General features: G+C 41.6%; 1 protein-coding gene across 5 annotated transcripts in view; it reads right to left on the bottom strand.

The window, feature by feature from the left end:
* TSC22D1 (TSC22 domain family member 1) overlaps positions 1-24,598 on the bottom strand; it is a gene marked incomplete at its 5' end in the record, with an annotated part of 78,121 nt that overhangs the window by 24,340 nt on the left and 29,183 nt on the right. The window contains 2 exons of one of the 5 annotated variants that reach the window (XR_014696113.1): positions 16,507-18,552; positions 19,526-19,786. The exons of 3 other annotated variants lie outside the window; for them this stretch is intronic. Of the gene's footprint in view, positions 1-16,506; positions 18,553-19,525; positions 19,787-24,598 lie in introns of those variants that run through there. One more of the 5 variants, XR_014696114.1, reaches the window with a different exon arrangement.

Genomic DNA, 24,598 nt, shown 5'->3' with positions numbered 1-24,598 from the left:
ATGACAGTGAAAGGAGCACCAAACACATCCATCACACAGAAGGTACTTGGCTGTGCTGTACGGTCCCAGGTGACACCCTGCTCAGGTGCCTTGCATATGTAAATCCAACCACATTCCAGCTCCAAACCACCCAGAAACCCCAAGAACTGAAGACAATATAATACAATGGTGATATAGTGATAATAAGGTCCAATTAGATTCGTAGGAACAACCGGCACAAACAGTTTCTGGGGTACAGGCAGCATTAAAAGAAGGCTATGTTCAAACTGGCAAGAGATCTTATCAAAAAAAAAAAGCAACCCCAAGAAACCGAACCAAAACGTTAATGCTCTGAAGACTGCTGTAGACTTAAGACTAAATACAATCCATTAAAAAAAAAAAAAAAAAAAGAAGTCTGATTAGCAGGTAACCGTAGGTAAGATTAAGAAAAACAAGGCAGGCACAGATAAGATTGCTTTGGTCTTAACTTTACGTTCAAAGCCTGCCCATAAGTCCGCATGAATTTCATCCAGTCGTAAAAGCAGCCATTTTACCATCACAAGACTTGCACAGTCCAACAACTACATAATTTGGGACCACTTTGTTCATATTCTGCAACTAGATGAACCACTGCTTCAGTCCAAATGTTCAGATTAAGGCTGCCTGAATTCAGCCACCATTAACAGTTTGTTCGAGTGAAAAGACAGGTATTTAATGGAGGTACTCAGAACATTTCCTACGTATTTAACCCAGAAGGTACTGCTTTTACAGTCACTTCTGGAACCTGAAAGGAAAATAAAGCAGAAAAGGAGAACAAACACTGAAAATTAAGAGCTATATGGATCAATGATTACTAACACCTATAAAGACAAAGCACAGAAGGAGGCAGGGTAGATGCTACATTAAGAGTACAAGACAAATCCCCAGCTGATTTATAGCCTTGTATCACCCCATTTATCATTATTCTCCAATTGCCTATGTTAAGCAACAGCAACTGAGTATTTTTGAAGTACATTAAGATCCAGTTACTGTTTGAATGCCAAATACTCTTGCCTGCACTTACAGACAACTGTAACCACGTGCTTAACTGAAATCTTTTTCCATAGTTTCTGTGAGTTAGAGAAGATTGATGTTTGCACAGCTTCTTGATGTTTCCACGGTTTCGGTAACCTGATGGTCAGAAAAGTTATGATGGAAGGATTTTTTTTTTTAATGCCAGAAATTGTACTCCAGACTGAACTCTAACAGCAAGGTTAAAGACATGCTAGAAATGTTTGCAATACATGTTTGCAGAGGTTAAGAATAGCCCAAAGATAAGCAGTTGCCTAAACTTGGCAGTTATGAACTGGGACTCGACACAGGCACAAAACATTCTTGTGATGCTCAGACTCATTTGTTCTCAAACACGAACTGTCCCGGCTCCAAAGCCACACAAAAGTTTAATGAGGTGACAATCCCCTGTTGTAACAAAGTTTTGAGAGATTCAGGTCACAGAGGAAAAAAAAGTAGTCACTTGACACAACAGGAACTCACTGAAGAGACTGAGATAACAGGTGCTGGGAGATGGGTTTTTCCCCCATCATGACCAAAATCCCCCCCAGACATTAAAACAGAAGGCACATACACAATTTTTCTGATACCAGGTATATTCGACACTTGAGGCTTGGGAAGGATTTGAAAACCTCTGATTAACCCCTTCTTTTTCAGGGCAGGGACCCCTCTCTTTTTTTTTTTTTTTTTTTTTTTTTTTTTAAATCAAAGCTCTTTGGGGGCCAGAATCACCACAAAGCAGCCTTACCTTTGTGTGTAAACTGAATTAAAACCACGTTTGGAGGGGATGGCTTGGTAGGGTACAAAGAGTAGCAGTGCACACACATAACATCGGCCACAGTGGTGCCTGCTTTTCATCAACGTGACTGGCACACTGAATCCATCTTCATTAAAAGCACACAATTTCCCAGAGCATTTGTGGGAAATACCAACTTTTACAACTTTAGCTTTTATTTTAAACCTCTAATGCTATCTATACCATTTCTCCTGAAGCTATTGTAATCCTACAGCTACTGGAAAAAAAAAAACATTAAGTCATAGAACCAATTAAAGAATTATCTCTGCCCATAAAAATCCAATTTATTTACAGTAAAACATGCAGTTTTATTTGACATTTACCTTTCAAATGTAAAGTACACTTAAATCTGGGCTGTACTAGTACAAGCAAGCCTTACTTCAACTTAAAATTTGATCTGAAACCATCCATAAACACCCTGAACACAGACACACTAGCAATAATTTGAGTAATTGTACCTGCCTGCTCTTTATTCATTTTTATCACCACATAGTTTAACATCGAAAGGTCCATTTAGTTCAAATGTTCCCATATTAGAAAGCTGTACTGAATCATTTTTCAGTCAACTCTAATTAAACGGGGACTCCTCCCTAGCATCGGTGACCACTTTCTAAGAGCACACCACGCGCAATTAACTGGACAGTCTGCACCTAGGTTAGTCAGATGCAATAAAATCCTTTCATTTTTCCTTTTTTTTTTTTTCTTTATATATTCCTTGGAGGAAGTATCCAGGTTTCCATTAGTTTTAAAAGGAAACCCAGGAACAAAAACTTTTTTTTCTTTTTTGAAAAATCAGAAGTGATCTCTGAAAACAAAGAGGATTCTATACTCGGCAGGACAGTGCAGTCCTGCTTTGCATCAATATACGAGTCCATTACATCATCATTACATTGCACAATCGCCAAGACAATTGAGCTTCCAGATATCTGGCATACGCAGCCAACAATCTGGGTATTTCATCACCGTGTGCAGGAGACAACAGTTAAATGATCAAAATTTCAGAGGTTTTACCCCCAAAACTGTCTCATGTACTGCAGCCAGAAGAAACTGAAGACGTCATTCTCCTCTGAAAGAGCTTCATCTCAGAGCTAAGTTACCTGTGGATACCACCGCTACAGACAGCAGTTTAGTTACTGGAAATAAAGTGTATTTTGTGTAAACTAGACGGTCTGACTCTCAAATACACTAGCTATAGTCCTTATAGATTAGCTAATAAAAACACCTACAGAAAACACCAGAATTAAGAAAATAGCAAAGTTGGAGAGGCAGAGCTGTAAAAACATTCAAAATACATCAAAGCAAGGAAACCATCAACACAAGATATTTAAAATTATGTTTCCAGGAAAAAAAAAACTCAGAGTTTCATTCTTTTCTTATGCTAAAGAACAGAAGAGAGCATCTTATTCAGCTTCCCCCCCACCCTCTATCGTGGGATAGAAGTTTCATGTTTTCGTCTAGATAATTACTACTTTAATCTTTCTGAATATTCTCACCCGTTTCCAGCCAAATTGATTCATTTATTAACTTAAGATGGAAGGATTTGGGCTTCAAGTCATTAAGTATTTCAGAAATATAGGCTAGCCTATCTATAATTAGCGTTCCTGATGATTTAAGCACGGTCTGATGATTACTAAATTCATCATCTTTAAATAAACACTTCTGACTCAGCAACAGTAGAATAGAGACATTTTCATCAACTAATTTAGCTTAAGACTTTTTGGCAGGGAAGAATAGGAAAAGAACTGATAGCTTTTTATATAAGATCAGCGAAGGCAGGAATAGGCACGCAAGTATGTTAGTTAGCAAGGAACAGGGAAAATATTATCAGGGAAAGGAATCCAGAATCATCGCAGACAATTGTTCCCATACGCCGATGTTTTGCATTATAAAGTGAGTAATCAGCAAGCAGACACTACACAGACAAAAAAAAAAGTCCTTATCTAAATATTCAGGTAAGGGATCTACCCCTTTTTTTGTTATGATTAAATGCCAACATGCCTTAGAAGTCAAGTTGGATCTTGTAGAAGCTAACACAATGTACAATGGAAAATACTTATTTTGGTACTTAGTGGTCAAAGAGGATGAGGCTAATGACTCCTGAATTAAAGATTTAATCCTATAATGGAACCACAGTGCTCAGTTGCTGCGGATGAGCAGGATTCATCTCAGCAAGTCACCTGCTAAGTCAGGAAACAATATAAAATTTAAGTGCCACGTATCCATGTGGGAAGAACGGGTAGAACAAAGGCTCAAAGGACACGTACCCAGGAAGGTCCTCAGCAAATAGCCAAAAAAATCAGTTCAGTAGTTCCGAACTGGGACGTTCCCACACCTCTCAGAGATCCATCCCATATAAAGGCCAGATGGAGAACTTCACAAGACAGCTGAAGCCCAAGATCATCTTATTTACAACACACTGTGCCTCACAAGGCCAAACACCACGCTTTCTAAACACTCACAGAGAGGTTTTCCCAAGATGTGTGTGTGTGAACCTTCCCCTCGGTGTATCGATACCACACACGCACCCCGATAACTGCAGCAGAAGACGAGCCACTTCGCATATCAAGCCCCAAAGTCTGTTTTGTCTACAGCCTCCTTGGAAACTCGGTTTGCACAACACATTCTTTCCAAGAGACTCCTCTGCTGAAATAAATGTATTTTTTTCTTTTATTAAAGATAAGGCAGCTCACTTTCAGTTTCTAACTTTCAATTCTTTTTTTCCATCTAAAACACAGCAGATGGCCCTTCCATTTCTACACGGCACGTGAACACACGCTGCCACCCTACAGATTTTACCTGGAGGCAGTTTTTCCCCAATTCAGGATCTCTCTCAGCCTTTGTGTGTCCTATTGATTTCTTTATTCCACACTAAGATATCGGAGACCTTTAACTCTCTTTTCTAGTGTTACATCAGTCTTCAGCTCCTAGGCTGCATACCATTCCTCAAATAGCACGAGCCATTCACTTTTTACTTGCTTGTTTTTTTTTTTACCAGTGCATACACACGAAGCAAACACCATTCCCCACATTTCTACAACAGTTTGCCCAAAATAGTCAAGACTAAAATGTTGCTTTAGTGTCTATCTTAAGCTTCTCCAGAGGACTCTGCTTTAAAAATAAAAAAGGACTTTTTGGAGGTGACAAGTGCACCTGCACCAGGTAGGAGGATATGGCTGCCTACAACAGCAACCTATTTACACTGTCCCTGTGACATTTTTGAACAGCCTTGCAGCAAAACATGCGAGGCTCCACGCAGCACAACAGCATCCAACATTTTTTCACGGTACCTTTCCACTTTTCCTGGTTTTTGTCTGACGTTGCTATTTCCTCCGGCCAAATAGGTGGCTGAGTGAATTCACCAGAGCAAAACGTTTGAGGAGCTGTCAACTTGTGTGAGATGATACAATATTGCTACGAATAGTTTAAGGACTTAGGCCTTATGAATAGAGGCTTTTGTTCAGATCAAGCTTTTGATGCCATTAGGGTGATACTTATTACAGGTAGGATATGATTTGCAACCTGCACTACATCAGCATAGAAGACTAGCCCAGAAACTGCAGGCACTGCATGCTGCTCCTGGCTGATTTCTGTATTTTTCCACGGGGTAAGTGTGCAGAAAGAAGTCTTCAAGGCCAAATTTGGGACCCCGAATTTTGCCTAAACAGTCTAAAAAACGAGTTTAATAATAACAAGCTTTAATAACAACCACCAAGTGACAACATGGTACCAAACAGACCCCATTAACAGTTTGAAAAGCCGCAGAGAGGTCTAGCAGGGGAACAATGCTGCCGAACACAGCATGCCCATCTCAACTGTTATTCTAAACCAGTTTTTAACATATATAATTTATAACTTTGTTTTCCAAATGGTGTCACCTCTGACTTTCTAAAAGCCACACTATCTGCAAATCCTTGCAGATTGTTCTACTTGTGCAATATTTAAAATGCTACCACGTTCTTTATTCTCTACGCTTTTTACCAGCACAGTCTGGTTGAAAATCAGTCAGTACCTTCTGAAGGAGTCTGGGACATTCAGTCTGAGGTTTAAAAGGTGAGAGACACTGAGCATCTCCTCCTAGGAGCTGCAGACTCCAGCAGCTTGACCCCAGCTGCTGGCACTCAGAGCCCCCCCCATGCACACGCAGGAGGCAGCTCCGTGCCCAAGGAAGCAATTAACAACAGTTTAATGAGAAGACAGACCCAACAGCACTGATCAGGGCACTGCATGGCCGAACATACAGTCCAGCCACCCACTTTCTCCCTTTAAATCCCCCAGCTCTTCCTTCCCCCCCAAAAAAATCACCCCGATCCATCCTTTCCCCACCTTCGGTCCACTTCCAGCCTGCACACCCAAAGCCATTCCCCGAGCATTTATCAGAGCCCCGAAAATACCATTTCGAAGCTGAAGGCGTTTGGAAAATCATCGTGCTCGCCGCTTGCCTCGAGCTGGTGGCGGCGGTAGATTCGAAAACACAGGCACATCATTTATCAGATCGAGTTGTTGCTCTGAAGTGTCAGGTGCTTGCTCATGTGTAATCCCAATAAGCGTTTTCCAACGGTTATCAGGACACTTAAGTAACACCAAAAGCACCACACAGCTTGTTGACCATATCCCATTATATTTGCTTTATAAACACTCAGGGCTGTTAATGTTATTGCTAAGCAACTGGGCCGTCTGCCGGGCACTATTTGCCGAGCGCCGTCTATCAGCAAACAAATGATTTTGAGCTGCTTTAATTCCCAACGGAATTACACGTGTAGCTAACGCCAGGCAGATGTTTGGGTTTTGAAGCTTTTGAGAAATTAGCTAAATCTGACGACAAAAACATTCACCACTAGTGTTTAAAACGATTGGGACCATCAAAAGATGGAAAAACATGGGAGGTTTGGGTTGTATGGGAGACGACAGCTGAAGTTTTAATTCAGCAGCTCTGCAAGGTGGGTGAAACCAAACTGAAGACGTTACCTGGAATTTGCCAAGTACCATTTCATGCTTAGGATGCGAGGCATCTCTCCCTTTCCTCACTGCTACAGCAGCTGCAAAGATGCAAATCTGGTCATGCACAAAGGAAAAAAGTTACTTAGAAAATGGAAGAGGAACAGACGAAGAGGAAGCAGGGCAACGCTTCTCGTGTTGCAGCTGAGAGGCTGTTCCCTTCCATCACCTCCCACTTACTACTTTCTCCAGTAACCCTACTTCTGTCCTGCCCTACCAATGCCTGGAGTGATGGCTCTTCCTGATCCCTCTTCATTTCCATGTTTTGTTCTGAAAAGCAGAGATTTTTACTTTTTTTACATAGATTATAACTTCATTGTTTCCAAATGATTCAGTCACCACGATGTACTTAACACCTGGCGATTCAGCTGCTATTACTGAATTACTCTAACGCTCCTTCCCCAAGTTTCACTGATCTGCAAGAAATTCTACCAAAATTCACATTCTGGGAGCCAGGAGCTTGGCCAGACAAGCCGAACGAGGCAGCACCCTCAACATCTGCAGGGGCAAGCAAGCCGAGCTCTCGCAGTGCTTACACAGGGAGCAAAGTCTTCACGGTCGAATTTTAGCCCTGAAGATCAGCCGTGGCAAACAAGCTGCGCTCTTGTCACCGCGATGATAGATTGAAACCCTGTCGGTCACAGCGAGGGGAAGGTCAAAGAGACACTAAGAGTCAGTGTAGCATTTGCAATGCCCCATTTTTCTGGGCAGAAGCATGAATGGCGCGGGCAGCCACACGCCGGCTGAGCAGCACCGGGAGGAGCTCACATGCTCCCGTTGTTGTCAGGTCGGAGCAGTGGGTAATTTTAGCCCTACTCCCTGAAAAGAGGCCTTTAAAATAGACGGATGAATGATAGGGATCTGGAGCAGTGGGTGAGACTGCAGAAATTCTGATTACCCAGCGTCTGGAATTGAATGCTCCGCCAGCGGGAGATTAACCCAAATATTAGTTAGGCAGGTTTTCGAAGCGCGGAGCTTCACAAAGTCTAGGGCCGCCCACACAGCCATATGCCGCGCTCCTACCGGGCATTCCCGATGCAAGCTGCCTGCTTTTTCGGTTGGATCTTCCCCCCATCACGAAGGATTCATCACCTGCCGGGGTTTTGGGGAAGCTGCGGCCCCGCTGTTGGCAGCCTGGAGCTCAACAGGCGCAAAGACTCCCGCACAAGAGGATATAAAACAGAGGCTGTGCAAGAGGATACGCAGCAGATTTAAGCCGCTTTTGTGTGAGCACTGACCTGTTAGCATCGTTTCTGGGGCGGTTTTAGGGCCGAGAACATCTCTTTTGGGTTGAACATGGGAGAGGAAGCTCTAGTTCACTGGTAAAGTCAGCACTGTAACAGCTGAGGTAGGGGGAGGAAGGTGGCGAGCAAGATGCCATACCCAGCAAGTGGAAGTGGGCAGCCAAACAGTATTACTACTTCTTAAAAAAGGGGGAAAAAAAGTTTTAAAATCCTAAAATATATGGTTAACAGCAAGAATCACAGCTAGGCAGAGTAAGGCTGAGAAGAAAGGACAACTCCCTAACTCCTCCAGCCTTCAAGTGTCCACTAAAATGTTTCATGTTGAGTTTTAAAAAGCTCCCAGGAGAATTAATCCCCTACTTGCAAGAGTTTTATGAAATACACACATTTTGTATTATTATGACAGCACCTGGAGCCATACAGGGCTGGAGCCTGCTAACAACGCACTACAAATCAAGTCTGTATTTCCACAGGTGAAGACGTCAAATATTACAAAAACTGCTTTTACTTACTCTGAACTTTTCCAGGGAGAGTGGGGGAATACGGGAGGAAATGATACAAAGCAGACAAGACCCTTTTGAACACACTAAGCATGCTCACGGAGATCGGCAGCCACAGGTTTGGGAATCATCATTAAAAAAAAAAAAGCAAATTTTTCAATAACAACAGTAGGAAGGGAAGCAACGCAGATGCCATCAGTGTCAGTTGAGAATTACTCACACACTGATGAGGCTCAGGGCTAATTTCGGTATTAGAAAGCAATCATGTCAAATTTGTCCTGGTTTAATTCCATTACCGAAGCAGTATTCAATTTGGTCCGACTCATCGAGAGCTGGCACATCCACTTACGGCAGAACTGGGATATGACAATAACAGCAGGAATGTATGAAAAGAAACCGTTCAAGAAGGTACCTGGATATTTACAGAGCAGTTATGCACAGCCTGAAGTTCTCTGAATTAAACAGTACAGCAAGAGTTAGGAGAACTTCATCGGTTTCAGTGCTGTCGGTCAGAGAAACATGAACTTAAAACCCCCTAGCAAACCCTCATGGTTTCACCGCTCGGAGATGACTAACGCAACGTGGCCAAGCATCCCATACACCCATGTCAACTTTTTAATTATTTCTGTGTGCAGCTTCTCCTTCCACATAAAATCAGAAGTACGGTGCTTAGTCCAAAGTGCACGTATAACACAAAAACAGAAGCCTTTAAGGCTCAAAGACCATTTCCTAGTCTCACTTACACTTTCAGTCTTGTTTTAAAAGGCGACGAAAAAGATGACCTCAGTAAATTGCGGTTCCTTTATTGCAACGACTGATTTGCTAAGAAGTTTTCTTCGGTCTGCCTCATGTCAAATAAACTCTAGAAAAAGGACTGGGGGAGAGCAAAAAGCTCCAGCCTCGGCTGCGTTCGTGCAATTAAAAAGTTACAGCCAAGCCGTGTAAGATGTTTCCCCAGTAATGTCTCCGCAGAGGCAGAAAGCATGTATTTCTGCATGCTAAGCACCATCTGCAAGCAATAAGCTTCCCTATCTTCCCCTGGCCTCCAGGAACGTGAATAATAACCTTTCACACAGAAGATACACAGCGAGGGAGGGGAAGATAAGCCCGGCGTACTTGTGTTTACCCTACCGAGTCCTGCACAATCCTTACAGAGTTCTTGGGAAAAGCCTCTCTGGGAAACCTGTCTCGCTTCTCCTTGTACACGTCCTGGCTTCATCTCTCTTTTCTGACACGCTGAAACAAAGAAGGGTTTTGGTGTGAAACAAAAGCTGAACGAGGAAGAGAGGAGAGCCCCGAATCTTCAGCTGGGATGGCAGCACCTCCTTCTTCTGAGCCAGCGATGCCGGAGCAGCACGTGCTCAGAGGCAGCAGGTACCCTGTAATTTAGGCAGCCAACACAAGCCAGCTCTGCCTACCAGAAATACCAACGCGCCCTCCACGAGCCCATCAGCTGGGAGAGGACAAAGTGAGACGGGTTCCTAAAAAAGGCAAGGCACCACGAGTTGGTGGCGGCAGACGGAGCCCGTTAATCCCCAGGGAAGGAGCACGATGCCCGTGAGAAGGCTCAGCAGATGCGATGCGAGAGGTGTAGCTGCTCCCATGCCCTCCCCACCAACAGGAAATTAAAGCGGTGTTAACGAATCCTCTTGAGCTCTGAGACGAAGGAGAGGTCCTTTTATGAAAATCTTTTTATAGATGGCTTCAGGACTCAAAAGCATCTCCTCAAAATAGACGTCTGGAATCGAGGCTCTTGTAAATACAATAAAAAATAGGAGAGGCACTTCAGCATTCAAATCCACTTCTAAAGAAAAAGTACCTCAATATTTTCACTTTTTTTCCCCTCCAGTGGGATCTTCAGTCTTGTATACTGCTATGGCTGTCACTGAGAAATGCTGGGGCCAAGATATTTGAACTGCTAAAACAATTAAGGTGCAGGTTAGATAATTCATTTCATTACCAATGCAAGCAGGCACAATTCAACATCCCTCAAGTCCTAGCCCACTTTATTCCGAGTTTTCCCGAGCTACCCCTCAGGTACTAGGCCACTAAGGGAAGTTTTGTGTTGCTTTGCAACCACAGAAAACCTCATGTATAAAAAGAAATATACAAAGACGTGTTCTAAACCAAGCTCACCCACTTCTCGATATTCATTAACAGCAGCATTTAATCTCTGAAGTTGGTGAGGGATCTGCTTTTCATCACTGCAGCAGTTACCATGAGCACACAGATTCAGCACTTCTACGTGTATTTAAGCATCACCGTTTGAGATGGATGCTCAACTGCAAGACAGCAGCCCCCACAAAGGGGTTAAAAATCCACACTGCTGACATGAGCCACCTCTTTCACTTAAACACAAACCAGTGGCCACCAAAACCACGTTAAGGCTTGATTTAAAAATGAAAGAATTAAGTGACTTAATGCCTTGTTAAGCAGTCTGCGCTTGGTATTTAAACCTCGACAGGGCAAGAGCATTCGGGTCAAGTCAAAAAAGCAACACGCAGGAGTGACAGATGGCCAAAAAAAAAAGCTTCCTACAGCCGTGCCTAATGACAAAGGGGTACCACTGCTGCAGGAACAGACCATCAGGGTCAACGTCAGTGCAAAGTCTTTAAGGGCTAGGGACGTGGAGCACAGTTACAGTGTGAAATGTTGGAAAAAAAATATTCTAAAGGCCTCATCTATTTAATGATTAGGTGCTGGTTTTGATGGAGTTTCAAGTCCAAAGGAAGAAATTTAAGTTGAATCCTCAATGCTGCTTACAAAAGGGATATCCTGCACCAGCACTACAAGTGCAGCTTGGACACAAAACATACCTGATGCTCCAATATGCTCTAGCTTTCATTTTAAAGGCCAGTAGGAGCATCTAGTGCTCTGAAGCAGCCCTTTAAGACATCAACTCTTTGAGACATCCTAAGTTGAAGACTTCACCGCTTTTCTTCCACCCTTCAATGTGTCTCACACACCACACACTATCATCTCCAAAACTCTTCTTCAGTGTGAAAACAAAACACACAGTAGTGCTACTCGACAACAGATCCCTTTGTAACCTGTTATATACACTTCAGCATACATTTCCACACACAGCCCTGCGTAATATTCACGGATCAAAGACAGACTGTTTTGTCTTATTCTATAGATAAGAGCATAAAATTTTACATAAAACACTAGAAATGTGAGTTTAGTTCCTTTACCTGTTTGGAAATTTTAATTTGGTAAAAGTAAACTCATCGCTATAGGCGTCACAAACAGCACAGTAGAGAAAAATGTCTTAACGTGGAAACGTTTAGCTAAAAATTCCTCTTTAAGGAGTACAAAAGTACTACTAACAGGCAAAAAAATAAAATCAGCGTAATAAACAGTCAAACTAGGTAATAAGGGGACAGGGCTTACAAGCAGAAGGTCTTCACTAACAGAGCTCTACAACATTCACTAACCCTAACTCGTCCTTTTTCAAAAGCTAAGCTATGGGGAAAAATGTAAAACCCCCAATCTTTGAAGATCATTACTCTCAGTCACGTTAAAAGAAATGTTATGTCTTATTTTACTTTGTTATACCTCTCTAACACCACCTTAATGGGATTTTTGTCTTAATGAAACCTCTGTATATAAACCTGCCATCCCGTCTGACCCAAGCCAGAACTGTGAGGGAACAATTTTCAATTTTAGGCACAAGGAAAGGAAGGTTTAGCTGGGGGGCAGATAAAAACCCTTGCCTTATAAACCACGTGCTTAACTATTTGTAATGAAATACCACCCATAGGATTCATTTAATAAGCAAGGAACCCTCCTTTTTGGCATCAAGTAAAAAAGGGAAAAATGACATCCTAAACTACTTCATACAGACTTAGTATAACCGTAGATTTGAGGGGGAGAGGTAGGAACAGCATCCACAATACAGTCACTAATTCAAAGTAAATTCCTGAATTTTGAGACACACTGAGGGATTTTGGTGTGTTTTTTTTTTTGTTTGTTTGGTTTTTTTGTTTTGGTTTGTTTTTTTTTGGCATCATAACTACCGTATAAGTCATTGATTATACCAAAAATGACGAATTTTCTGGAGTTACCCAATAGCTGAAGATTCACCGAGAAGCATGGGGAGTTCAGTAGGTAAAGAAAAACCTCCTCATTAGGAAGGAGGAATTGCAAAAGTAATAAGGGGTGCAGGCAGTTTTATTTTAATTCCTTTTAGCTAGGGCTGAAGGAAGTTCCTTTGGGCCAGAAGACGACACGTCAGTCAAGCTGGGGGACTACTCACTGAACCAAGGCCTGGCACACGTGTGGCTCTCAACATCTTCAGTTTGAAATTTTGGGCTCTGTGCAAGGAAACGTGCAAATTGAACAAACACAAACAGCTTGTCAAGTCACAGCATCTTGCATCTACTTCAGCATGTATAAAGAAATCCTCCTCTCTGCCTTAAAGTACGCCACGTTGGCTGGTTTTGAAACAGCAGGCACTCCACGAGGGGAAAAACAGATGGCAGCTCAGGGGAACGAGATGTGGCAACACAAACCATTCACTGCTCGAGTGTACAAGCAAGTGGAGATCCTAGATTTATCTCACTGATCTACATATGGTGTTCAAGCTCTAAAAAAAAAGTTTAACTTAAAGCAAAGTCATCAGGAATGGGCAGGAGCACAGCCCTTCTATCATTATTATTTTGCCACAGGGTTTATAATGAAAAAAAGTCTCTTAAGGAGAGAAAGTTAATCTGAAAGAGTAGCTTGAGTCCAACTAGAGGCAGGAATCTGGGTGTTGAGGTTACCTGGACAGGCAAACAAAAGGCCCTGCAGCTGCACAAGCGCCACACTGGAAGCACAAGGGGATATGAGCCCTCCAAGCAGTCTTCTCCAAAAACACAACAGGGGGAGGCAGCTTGTTTTCTTGATTTTTTTTTTTTTTTTTGAGCATTTATTCTCTGGACAAGTGTAGTGTTACTGTTCAGCATTCCTATTTGCAGAATTCATTTAATAAAAAAAAAAAAGAAAACAATTCTCAACTAGTTAAAGGAAGTAACTCAACACTTGTTTAGAGTACGCTTAATAAGGGGGATAGATGGAAAAGGTCTGCCAAGTGCAAGTATAGAAGAAGATAGCTAAAAATACTTACATTAAATTTAGCATTAACACAGAACATACTTAAAAGGTATCATTAATATAAACACAAAATGAATAGAAATGTCAGGACAGAACACAGCTTGTGGAACACTCCTCGGTACGCTCCAAAAAAGCAGTTCCCCAAAATACTCAAGAACTAGTACAAGTTTGATCTACGGCAGTCTTCATTTTGATATCCCTTTTTTTTTTTTTTTTTTAAACCTATTTCTAACCTCAACCCGATCCAACAGAGGGCTACAGCTTCCAAAGGTACACAAGTTCTAAAAAGTTGCCTAAAAATAAATAGATAAGTCCAGAAGCCCTTCTACCTTATGCCTACTTTCTCCTTAAAAAATGCAGCACTGGGTCTATAGTTTTAGACACCACTGGGTCACAAGCAATCAGTGACAAAGGGCTAATGAAGCTGCAAATCAGAGCTCACACTTCAGACACCACAAAACCAAACCACACAAGCAACAGCCTTACAGGAACCTAGACTTTGATAGTGTCAATTTTTTTATTTTTTTTTTCTCTCCCTGCCCTGCTGTAAGCAACAAGTGCTGCAAGTGATTTTCTGCCTGACAAGGGAGAGCTCCTACATTAGTTGACTGCTTATTTCAATTCCTGTGCTGTTCCGCTACCCAGCTTAGCCAAAATTTCTCTAAAACGACCCAAAAGCATCCTGTCCTTACACAGCAGCTTGCGCTGAAGTTCTCTCTCCATTTGTTCTCATGCCCTTCAGCCTGGTTTCATCTCTTCTACACGTTCAAAAAAGATCTTGCAAATTAATTTTCCTGCTTTCTCATCTAACACAAAGTACTACCACAGATCAAGAAGATATTTTAAAAGGTGTTTCAAGTTTCACTGTTCTGTGCAGTTCTACCCACAAGAGCAGCAGCAGGTGTGTAAAAACCCCCATGAATCACGTCAGTGGAAGTATTCAACTCACGGCTTATGCATTTGGGGTAACTTCCAGTTTCTTAGAGATTTGTATTTCACACCCAAATGCCACTTCACTTTACTTCACACTCAGCTGAACTTCCTAACCTTTCACAATGCCCTCCCTCCCTGGTCATTGCCAGGGTAGACAGCTGTGACAGCACAAGGACTGAGGACAGAATTCAACTCCTACCTCAAGGAGCTGAGATTTCCTGACTGTGTGCCTTAAGCCTTCCCCTGTCCATAGGGGATTAAGCTTCAGAAAAATAGGTGATCCCTTATTTGTCAGTAATTTCTGTAAAATTACGCATCCAAAGAGCCTTCCCATTCTTTCTGCAGCCCCGTGCAACAAGTCCAGTACAGATTATTTTACCTTGCATTTTAAATATTTTCCTAGTAATAAGAAGCTAAATGTTTGCAAACTGCTAGACTGCAAACTGATAGAAATGAAACAATAGAGGTCAGTTTGACAGTGCATTAATTTCATATTTCACTCAAAAGCGTTGGAAGTGATCAAGTACCACTGCCAGTGGTGAAAGAAACCAACTTCATATGGTCTTCAAAACCTTTTTTTTTTTTTTTTTTTAAATAGTTGTTTTGTAATGCCTTCCATGCCATTCAGACGATCCAGCTTCTTCAGCAGCCAAACCCAGTAATCCCTGAAACAACCCGTCAACTCACCTCACTTTGCTGGTAACAACCTGAATCATTTATGGGCCTGGCTGAGGAGCTGTGCAGCTGCCAATTCTTCATGAAGTCCATGCAAGAAACAAAACTGGAATGGTTCAACTGTTTGTTAGCACTGCTGTTCAGAGAACACCTTTCTCCAATTAAAAAAAAAAACACTTTTTTTTTTTTATTAATCCCCAGACCACATGCTTTCTTTCAGCAATCAGTAACATGTTTGACAATCCACGGTATCTACCTGCTTTCCTCAAAGAGTAAAGAGGCTGAAAAAATAATTTTGTCATTTCTACTCAATCAAATCCCAGCATCCTGCAGACAGGGATGCAGAAATGAAGTGGGAAGCTTCTCCCAACTTACGGTACACTACTGCTGATGGAACCAGTCTTTGACTTTCAGAAGTTCATTGCAAACTGCTGATAGTCTTGTAATCCACCCTCCTTCACCATAAAAGCAAGGGAAAAACACCCCAGAATCTGCGCTGTTTATAGAAGGATCACACTTTTGGTGCTTCTTTAAAAAAAAAAAAAAAAAATACTCTGAACTGACAAAGCATCTAAAAAAAAAAAAAGTTTAGTTCTGGCAGAAGTATTCAGCAAGGTTTTCCCTGGAATTTCTCAAACTCTTTAAGAGACTCCATCACCTTCAAAATATCCCATAGCAGAGAAGGTTGCAACACAAGCCACAAAGGGTGGAGAGAAGGCGTGAAGAAAGCACATCTTTCAGGTTAAACAAGCTAGCTTTTCTTGGACAGGAGAAAAGACGTCAGCAGCCAGGATTTTATTGACTGGATATGAAACAGTTAGGAGGGGCTGGCATCTGGTAAAGGAGATGTAAAGAATTACAGACAGCGAGTTACGTAGCTCTAATGCTCAAGGAATCTTAAAGGGAGCAGAAAGGAAAAACAGGAACAAGCTTGTCCTGCACAATTATTAGTATTTGGGATTCAAAACCTAAAATCCCTAAAATCAACCTGTGCTTTTCCATGTTTCCTAACATTCTGCAGACAATCAGAAGAGAGTCACTCAATACTCATACAGTTACGTTAAGTACAATATAAACAAGAAGAAAATGGTTTTAGACATCTTTATTATTTAATAACACAAAGGCAGGAGCTATTGCTCTGAAGACGTATCAAGAATCCAGGATTCCAGCTGCAAAACCCAGAGAGCACCGTAATAGCAGGCTAACAATGCTGATACACAAGTATCAAAACACTGACTTTATAAAAGCAAGTCTTTTTGTGTCTTTTTTTTTTTTTTTTTTTTAAATTGTTACTATGGAGAGGAGGGGGACAAGTGAAATCATTTTGGGTTTCCCTTCACTTTGGGCAGCAAGTGAGACAATAACATTAGAAAGCTCTCAGTGCCCCTGATATTTCACCGTAAGCATTTAGTGTTCAGAAGCATTTCATGGTCTTAAATTTACCTTCTTCTACAGAACACAATGACCAAGAACTGTGGCTGAGATAAGTGTACCTCTTAGGGAAGGCACACAACGTTATCAGACCTTAAACAGACCAGAAATTAGAAAAACACAGGTATTTTTCAACTAACAGCACCGCTGGCACAGCTCTCAAGCCACAGATGTTAGTATTTATTTCTAAGACTCACAGATCTTCAGCTTCTAGCTTCCAGATTACTCCTGTTAAGCACACAATTCACATCCAGAGGTCTGTACCTGTAACAGCTACTCGGAGTCACCATAAACATATGCACACATTTCCACTTTTTTTTTTTTAATGAAAGCCATCGAATTTGATACATTAAACTGATTTCTTTAAATTTCAAAGTGTTACTGTGGTCGCATAGTTTAACACACGCATCAGTTTTCTCAAAATACCACGTTATAAATTTAGCATTTTACTTGATAACCCCAGAAGAAGCAAGGCAAAGGAGCCTGATATTCGTGGCAAAAAGAGTCGTAAAGCCATCCACCAGAGCCAAATTTCAAGAAGGCCAATGCAAATGGCTCACTGCATAAGTATGCACTTAAACAGCACCATCTGAACAATTATTTTTAGAAAGCACCAAGACTGCAATGCATTCCAGCATAATAAGAAGTCACAACTGCCATGAAGCGGTAGCCCCGGGGCTCCGTTAAGACAGTTCGACCATTTAAATATGCTGGTGAATTTAATGAAATTCTAGGCATTAGTTAAAAACAATGCTTTCACGGTGACTGATTCCAGAAATTAGCTGGATTCAAGCACGAGCATCTACTTTCCTCCGAGGGCCAGAAGCAGAAACCAGGAAAATCAAAGTGCTCTTCACCTACTGCCAGAGGGGCCGCTTCACCCTCCTGCCACCCCTCCTCGCTCTCAGCTTCAGAGCAAAGCTTCCCCCTCCCCTAATCTGAGCGTTCAAAGTCAGGCTTATTGTTCAAAAGCCATTTCCTATAGTGAAAAGGAACAGAAGTACACGGGCATGCGTGTGTTTGTCGCTCCTGCCAAACATAAGGTTTTTATTTGGGATCTTGCAAGACATTTAATTTAAGTTCGGCTGCAGAATCCCCTTAGGGGAAGACAATTAGAGCTTTCTGCTTTCTAACAAATAACTTTTCAATCTTCAATAATTTTTAAAGAAAAAAAAAATTATGTTTTTCTACTTCCACAGCTCTCAGCACTCCCAATGTACCTTTTATCTACAGAAAACCACAGGAAACCTCAAAAGATGCAGTACTTTTCACAATGCCGTTGACATTTTTGGCTTTTTTTTTTTTTTAAAGTAAAATTGAAGAGGTGGAAAGCCTAATTAAACGTCATTTCCATGAGAATCTTCATTATATGCTTTATAATCATTTGAATAGGCTAGAAGTCGAAAAGGCTTTACAAATATGTCAGTCCAAACCACAGCAGAACCCTGTTTCCCAGACTCACGTGGCGTCTCCTATGTCCAATAATGACATTATCGGACCTGTAAACTCTTACACTTGGATTTATTGATTTCATCTTCATCAGATAGCAAGGTGCCAGGTTTAGGTTTTTATAAAAAAACAGCTTTATGACATCGTAACAACAGGACCATGGGAGGCCAACCAAGTTTCCTAAGGAATCCCGCGTTAGAAGTAATTCTCTGCCTACGCTTCCATATCTAGGGTGGCTCTGTGTGATGGAAAAAGGAGTCATTTCTTTCCCAATCCCATTTTTGCCAGGAGATCCTGCTTAAGGAAGGCCAAGATCCAAACCCAGTCATCTTCCAGCAACATAAATGGTTCTCAAGATCTTCTGCTGAAGGCTTGTGACGCGGTATAAAGGTTAGAAGGTGTCCTGAAGCGATTTGGAGGGAATGAAGAGGGAGAGAAGAGTCACAAGATGCACCAAAGTAATAATGCACGTAACATAGTTCCAAACGACTTCACTCAGCATCAAAGAGGAACTGGTAAAATCTCCTTAGAATTACATTGCCACTTCTCAGGTGACACCTTTTGCTAAATAAAAAATCTAAAGGAAATTGGGAATCAATTTCCTGTGTTAGCAATGCCTGAGAGAAAAATACTGGAGAAAAAGAAAAGGTCTGACTTGGGGCTGCTGACATTTGCAAGGAAGAGGCTGTTGCTCTGCACAGCGTGAAGCGAGGAAGGCAGAATTTACCTGAACTGATTGCCCCTATCTGGGCCTGAGGAATTGCTGATTCAGCAGCGCATCCCCTTCCTTTCTCAGAGCATTGCAGTCAATTTCCTTCGCATGGGCAAAGAAACGGGACAAACCCAGCAGCCGGACTCCTCTGAAGGCAGAACACATTTGCACATTGAGGTTCAGACCTGGGGAAGGCTGTCACTGCTGGGAACCCACCTGCTGGCCTCTGCCTTTACTGCACAGCCAAAGCTAACTAACACTGGTGAAAGAGACAGGGAGGAGATGAAAACGATGTGGCTATGGGCCTTGTACAATCAATCACTGGCTTTACCTAGGCCCTAGCCACCAATTTCTACTCGACTTAGCTTCTTGTATAGAAAAGGGTCTGATGCAGAGTGCCATGAGAGCCTCGAAGAGCTCCAGTGCAAATACGACCCCGTGAACAGGAAGCTTATGCAGAGGTACAAAAACATTCTTCCCGAGTACCCAGGATATTTTTTCTCCTCTCTCTCTCCCCCACGTTTTTCGTTAAGCCGCTCACACTTCCTCTCTCTCAGCCTAGAGAAGTGGAAGACAACATCAACAAAAAAAAAAGCATAGAGAAACAGCATAAAGTCCATCCTTCACACCTGAGTGGATGGCGGTTTAAAGGGGCCCTACCTACCTGCAACCCTGTTGTTTGCTTCAAGAACTCTGTCTGCCCAAGGAAAAAGAGACGAGCAAATCCTGGAAGCAGATCCTTCCCCAAAGGAAGTTTCTTTCTGAGTCTGCAACCTGGAGCTTTTGCTTGAGACTCAGTCCTCTGAGCGGGTTCTTTCTTCAAACTTTCACACTGGTTCTGTACTTTTGTGGGCAGCTGGAAAAAGAATGAAGCCGTAGGCTGAGGCAGGGACTCCAGACTTCCAGGGTAGGGAGGCAGAAAAGACTGGAGGGGAAGGAAAAGTGCTAGTTGGTAACTTCTTGGCAAATGATCTGCATTCCCTCATTTTCGGCCACACAGAGACATACACATAGAGTCACTGCAATAGGGGAGGATGACAAGAGATGAGTACTAGACATGCAGTTTTTTCATGCTCTGATGCCAAAAAAAAAATCCCCAGGGTGTTGAACTGTGAACTTTCAAGACTGTAAAGACATCTACCAATAGATGAGATCAATAAGATGTTTTGTCCAGAAAGTTCTCTCAGTTTGTTACAAGGAGATGTAGGTGGGGAAAAAAATGCGATTTTAATTTCTGGGGGGAAAAAAAAAAATCCAAATTTCTCCTCTGCTCACTCTGAAGAGAATTAAAAATGGCATCTAGTGCAATGCAGTGAACATCTCCCCATGGTCATAGACAGGAAGTCTCTTTAAGAAGAAATTATACTTACCTGAACGTTTCCCTCACCAAGGGCTCCCTAACCCCACTTCCAGCTCCTCTGTAAGAGGCCTTAGTCCAATCTCAAGTTCTCTGTCCTTTTCTCTACCCTTTTGCAAAATCAGATTGATCAAAGGCTGACAGCAGTTTAACTAGATGCCCTAGGAGTTATTTTTGTTATTGTTTTAATACAAACTATCAATGCACAAGAGCAGAAATTTTCCTCTTCATAAATTCTTGAGACTGACAGGCTCCAGTCACGTTTTATCAGGAGCAAGGAGCCAGCATCCAAGAGAGCAGCACAGAATGGGACTTAAAGCAAAATTATATGTAGAGTCATGTAGACATTTACTGGCTGTTACCCACTGCAGTAACTTCTGCACAACAGCAGCAGGCTGGTATTTGCACATGGGCAGCCGTTGATCCATGTACCTCAGATGAGATGTCACCATTTTATCAGCAGTGCTTTCAGGACAGCAAGTAAAGCACAGCCCAACAGTTAACCAAGAAGATGCATTTCATGCAATTTCTCCTATAATTAATTTGGGGGCAGTTTTGGTGGCTTTTTCCCTCCATTCTCTTCTTTGGACCCTACACCTAACAAAAACACTTTGAATAGTTTGGTATCTTGAGTGCCCTTCAATTATAAGCTTTCCCATCCTTCCTTCGTGCTGCTCCAGGTCACAAAGAGAAGCTGGAATGAAAGCTAAGTTTCATCATCCACATCTCCGCAATAATCTATTGTTAGAAAGGCACCTTTAACTTTTGCTGTTAGGGTAAAACAGGAATGCTTCATATGTTTCTTTAAACAGATGAGGAAAGCCATCAGCAACAGGACCTGATATCCTGCACTCACTGAAACAGAAAAATCAGGAAGTCAGTTCCAAAGAAACTCCTTGGGCATGCAAAAAGATGCTCTGCCTCTTGATTCCTGAGGACAAACAAACATGGTGATACTACTTCAATTTAAGGTATAAGGTTTTGCTCTAAATAGACTATTTTATAGGAAAAAAAAAAAAATTAGCTATCCTTTAGTGGAACCTCATGACATCTGCTTAGATATGTTCATGTAAACATCACAAGACCAAGGTGTGTTCCTATACTTTTCAATACCAACTTTTTCATTATTTAGTATCAACTCAAAAGGTTAGAGAGCCAGGTTGAGTCTTTCATCCTGCACGCCTGTTTCTGTGAAAGAGGGTCTCTCTGTATGCCAAGAACTGAGCAAAACATACATAAATGTAACTGGCCATTAGATGTCTCCAGGATGATCTTTATGTTCTCCACTTCCAGTAAGGTAGATGACACAAGATAAAAACAAAAGACAAATATAATCAACAGGATGTGTTCAATGAAAGAATTTCTACTGTTAGCTAATTGCTGGCTAAAAAATGATCACAAAAGGACAGTACAATTAGAAGCATGCATCTTCTTGTAATTAAAGTTCTTTCTTATTAAATAATTAGCAAATGCTCTTGACTCTGCAACTTTTTGAGTTGCCAGCACCTGCTACATACTTGACAATACCTATCACACAGCTACAATGCCATACACAGCATTCCAGGCTTAATTTCAGGTGGTAGGTGTCGAAGCCTAGAACATCATCAACACTTCCTGAATTGATATTCCTTCCCAGCTCAAAGCAATAGACCATATCACAGCAAATCAACCCAGATGAAGCAGCGTGACCCAGCTTAGTATAGGTTGCTTTCAAACAGCAATTTGTCTAGTGTCTCTGTGATATTAAGAAAAGGCTGCCTTCGAGGCGTCCTCTATAAGGGAAAGATCCTATTCACTGGAAAAAAAGAAGACTCCAGATCATACTGCCCGTTATGAAATCACCTATTCAGGCTTCAGAGGGTGTGGAGAAGAAGATTACTTGGTCATATTCTACTCATGTAGCAGTTCTGTAGAGGAGACAAAGATCCAACACAAAACCTGAGGAAAAAAAGCATCTATGAGAACTTGGAGCAGTGGTGTTTTCCTCATGAAAACAGAAACAGATACGCAGCAAAACAGTTTGGGAGATCATTCTGAAACACGCTGTTAGGAATAACTTGTTTTTAAGTTCCTTTCTTTGCATCAAGGTCATAGTATTTCTCCTCTTTAAAAAAATGGGAGAACCCTTCATTTCTACTTTTTACCCTTTCATACACCTTTCTTCCCTTGTAGACTTGTTTTGAACACTGAAGAACAAGAGAATTGGTCATGTTTGTGTTCTAGCTATGAAAAATACCAGCCTGATTTCTATATGCAGATCCATATTTCAGGCTGAAACAACTGTAAACTCCTTTGTTTTTCTAAGATTTAGAAGAGCAGAAAGACCTGAAACAGGTCGTCCAAAAGTACCTGACTTCCTCTTACAGGAATTTTCAGAGAGGATTATCTTTTTTTTTTTTTTTTTTTTGCCTCTTCAGAAGTGATTCCTGCTACAGAGACTGGGTGTTTGGCCAGTTTAGGGAATTGAACAGATAACAGCTCTTCTCTCAGTCACTGTACTGCAGTTTGCCGTTTTACCTCAAGTGCAGGCTGTGATGGGATCAGTCCAGTTGGAGCAGGAAAAAATTCTGGCTGTGATGACAAGAACTGCACATGTAGATGATCTTCAGATAAGGATGAGGTCAGGAAGGCCCTGGTATCTCTGCTTCTGCATACAGCAGACATTAAGGAATCTTACAATAGATGTTTCATCTCCTTTGTGGGAAGGAAGGGATCAATGCAGTGTCTTTGTCTTTCCATAGCGACCTGACAGTCGATAGAGATGCTGGGAGCAAAGCTCCCTTTAGTGCTTTTTTTCTACATTCTCTGCTCAGCAGGTTTCACTGCCACTAAGTGGATCAAGAGACAGTGAAGACTGATCCCCATTTTTCTGCAGTGTGGTTCTGCTCCACTGCCAGTAAAGAAAAATCTAAATAACTGAGTAAGTTCTGTGGAAGACCATCTGCAAAATAAGCAAAAAACTGAATCTGTGCATTTGGTAAGTGGTACAGAGTACAGAAAAGGAAAAAAAAAAAAGTGTTGCTGCTTGTAATACTGCAGCTCCAACCACTACAGGATCCAAGTAGAAACAAAAAGCAAACTGCTGCATCTGATTCACAATCCCTGCAGCTAGTTGAACTATTTCTCACCCTCAAACTGAAGCCTTATAGGATCATGCAATTATTTTAAAGTGCTGCTGGCCATACGGAGTATCTGCAGCTACAAAACCAAAACTTCCTAGGTTGAGAAGCATCTGTTACCCTGCTGCCATTCGCTGGTTTAGTCCTACCTCTAGAAACGTGCATGCTGAAAACCCACTGCAGGATCTATGCAGCAGCATCTGGTTGAACTGCTATTCAAAATAATCGTTACAAGAACAACAAATTTTAGCAAAGCACCTTTCTCCTGGAAGTTAGCACCAATATGCCATGGATATTGAAGAATCAGCAACAGTGATGTAAAGCTAACTGCTTACATTCCAAGCCACTGACCCAAAACATTTCCCAAAACTTGACGTATTTTGGTTTCAGGAAGTGAGAGAGGAACAGGGAACTGAGGGGACAGAAAGGAAGGAGGTATTGAACATTGCAATAGCCACATCAGGAAACATTATCAAATCTCAGGAAAGAGAAAAGGCAGCAAAGCTATAGATCGAAGTATTAATGTAAAGAATTAAGTGTCATGCAAGCCATCATTAAAAGCTAAACTTGCAGGCAACTGGGGTGGCAGGAATCTTGACTTGCTGAATTTCACAGTGTCTTTTAAAGCATTTGGCCTCTTTCCAGAAATATTTTGTGCTCAGTTTCTTTAACAGCCTACTACACACCTTTGCAGGCCACAGTGCTATCTAGATTATCGTGCAAGGACTTAGGACCTACCACGTGGGTCCTGCTCACTGAAAGACCTTTCCTATTTCCCGGTTAGGAGTGGTAGGAAACTACGGCTTCTCCAAATTCAGCAGGACGGAATCCCAAAGTTGTATAAAGCTGCCACAGAACGATACGTTTGAGAAATACAGACAGTACTTCTTCAAGCTTATATAACAGCAGGAAAACACTAAGGGTATAAAACTCAAGAATTGGTTGATTATAGAAAAATATTGCCTTGTAAGAGTAAATTCCATTAATAGATGCATCCATTTTATTAAATTAAATAAATGGGCACTTGTTAAGTAATGTTATTTTCATTTTAAGAACACTTAATATTCTTTCAGTGTAAACAGTTTATCAGCATGCTTTGTTTCTTGTCAACTTTGTACGCCAAGCACTGTTGATAGCAAACCTTTTATGGCCTAATTAAAACACATTTTAAATCAGATTAACAGACTTTACTGGCACTAACTAATTTCTGCCTGAAAGACAAACCTTCATTCAGCCTTTGGGAAATCTTACGCTCCGAACA

This window comes from Aythya ferina (assembly GCF_964211825.1).
Source record: "Aythya ferina genome assembly, chromosome: 1".
NCBI classification, from domain to species: domain Eukaryota; kingdom Metazoa; phylum Chordata; class Aves; order Anseriformes; family Anatidae; genus Aythya; species Aythya ferina.
Note: the sequence above shows the minus strand (reverse complement) of the source record. Positions and strands in the feature narration are given on the sequence as shown.